We start from the raw sequence: 2,612 nt of genomic DNA, 5'->3' as shown, positions 1-2,612 counted from the left end.
GGGTTTCACCGTGTTGACCAGGATGGATTGGGTGATTTTTGAGGGTGAAGAAGTTGGGCTTCTTTGTGAAGATACTATAGGTGTGGCTGCATTGTACAGTTAATGAAGTTGATTAATGGTCATAAGTGACTGATCCCTTTGTTAATATTTTTTTTGTTGCTGAAATTACTCAGAGTAATTAAGTGGCTAGAAGTATAGCTAATAAAAATAAAATGAATAAATAGAAGAAATATAATTTAATTAGGCCATTTTGGTTAGGGACAGTTACTGAGGCTATTATTTGGAGATGAGATAATTTTTGGTATTTTTCTAGTCAAGTTTAGTTAAAGTGATGCTCTGACTTTTAGAAAGGTTTGAGTATACTGTTAAATGGTGAACAACTGTTGGAAAAATCCTAGAAAGTTAAAAAATTTATATATGTATGGAGATAATTCAAATTTCAGATTAGATGTTATTAGTTTAAATTCTAATTGCTATAATGAAGCCTAAGATAGTTACAGCAAGGGCTGAAAGTTTTAGGTATAATGGCATAGTCATTTGGGGAACAGTTATAGGAGAAATGTTGTTGGTAATTTTTTTAAAAAAGCAAAAATACTGCCAATTGTTAAATATTAAATTGAATTAAGAGGGAGTTATTTTCATTGATAATAATGAAAGTTGAAAAACTAGGTAGTCCTAGGAGTGCAAAAAAAGACAATTTGAGTACTGTATACAGCTGTTAGGTAGGTGGTGATAAATGTGATTAAAAGGGCTCAGGCAGTAGTATATATCATGTTTGCAGTTTTGATAAATAAGTCTTTGAAGTAGAAGCCTGTAAGGCAAGGTATGCTGTGAGTGCAAGGCTTCCAATAATAAGTGAGGAGGAATGAAGGCTATGTCTTTAAGTAGACATCCTATTTTTGAATATCTTGATCATCATTAAGGTTGTCGATTATGGCTCTGAATATATAAATAGCATAGTTTTAAAGAATGCATGTGTCTAAATGTGGAGAAGTGCTAGATGTAGCTGATTAATACCAATAATGACTATTCTAAGACCTAGTTGTCTTGAGGTACGAAACGTGACAATCTTTTTGATGTCACTTTGTGTTAGAGCACAAATTGCTATAAATGTAGTGGTAGTAGCACCTAAGCGTATTATTAGTGTTTGGATTGTTTTATTCTTTTCTATTTGTGGATAAAAGTGGATTAACAGCCCCTGCTAAAACACTGTGATGAAATAGAGCAGGGCTCAGACAGGTGTTGTACCTTCTATTTCTGATGGTAGTAATGGGTGAAGGCCAAATTAAGCAAACTTGTCAGTTGCCAGAATGATTCCACTTAATGGAAGGATATTGGGTAGAAATTGAGCACAAAAATTTATGGCATTCTCATGTGTTTCAATAAAATTTAAAAACTCATACTATTGTAGTATGAATTCAGTATATCCAATGCAGTTATATTAAATTGTTTGGAGGGCTGCTATATTTGTGTCTATTGAGCCATATAATCAACTGACAAAAATAATATAATTCCTGCTTGTTCTCAAGGAGTTAAAAGAGGTTGTCGAGTGTAACTAGAAATATTATAGTGAGAAATATGAGTAAATACTTAAAGAATCAGTTAATGTTTGGATCTGAATGTATATAGCATATTAAGAACTCTACAACAGATCCTGTAACAAAAAGTGCTACCAATTAAAACCTATTCAACAAATGGTGCTGGGATAATTGGCAAGCCACATGTAGAATGATGAAACTGGATCCTCATCTCTCACCTTATACAAAAATCAACTCAAGATGGATCAAGGACTTAAATCTAAGACCTGAAATGATAAAAATTCTAGAAGATAACATTGGAAAAACCCTCTTGACACTGACTTAGGCAAATACTTCATGACCAAGAACCGAAAAGCAAATGCAACAAAAAAAATGATAAATAGGTGTGACTTTAATAAACTAGAGCTTCTGCACCGCAAAATAAACAATCAGCAGATTAAACAGACAACACACAGAGTGGGAAAAAAGCTTCACAACCTATACATCCAACAAAGGACTAATATCCAGAATCTACAAGGAACTCAAATTAGCAAGAAAAAAACAAACAATCCTATCAAAAAACGGACTAAGGGCACAAATAGACAATTCTCAGAAGATACACAAATGGCCAACAAACATATGAAAAAATGTTCAACATCATTAATGATGAGGGAAATGCAAATCAAAACCACAATGCAATACTGTCTTACTCCTGCAAGAATGGGAATAATCTAAAAAGAAAAAAAAATAGATGTTGGCAGAGATGCAGTGAAAAGGGACCGCTTTTACACTGCTGATGGGAACATAAACTAGTACAACCACTACGGAAAACAGTGTGGAGATTCCTTAAAGAACTAAAAGTAGGACTACCATTTGATCCAGCAATCCCACTAACTGGGTTACCTACCCAGAGGAAAAGAAGTCATTATATGAAAAAGATACTTGGACATGCATGTTTGTAACAACAGAATTTGCAATTGCAAAAATATAGAACCAGCCCAAATGCCCATCAATCAATGAGTGATAAGGAAAAAATATGTGTGTGTGTGTGTGTGTGTGTGTGTGTGTGTGTGTGTGTGTGTGTGTGTGTGTGTG

The 2,612-nt window shown here is 33.8% G+C and overlaps 1 protein-coding gene and 1 long non-coding RNA gene across 4 annotated transcripts in view; one reads left to right on the top strand and one right to left on the bottom strand.

Moving 5' to 3' along the window:
• LOC108295769 (basic salivary proline-rich protein 4-like) overlaps positions 1-2,612 on the top strand; it is a 37,876-nt gene that overhangs the window by 1,320 nt on the left and 33,944 nt on the right. The window lies entirely within an intron of this gene.
• Positions 1-2,612, bottom strand: part of LOC119469451 — a 90,045-nt gene that overhangs the window by 55,232 nt on the left and 32,201 nt on the right. The window lies entirely within an intron of this gene.

This window comes from Cebus imitator, unplaced genomic scaffold (genome assembly GCF_001604975.1).
Source record: "Cebus imitator isolate Cc_AM_T3 unplaced genomic scaffold, Cebus_imitator-1.0 Scaffold658, whole genome shotgun sequence".
In the NCBI taxonomy this organism is placed as follows: Eukaryota; Metazoa; Chordata; class Mammalia; order Primates; family Cebidae; genus Cebus; species Cebus imitator.
This window is presented reverse-complemented; position numbering and strand designations above follow the sequence as displayed.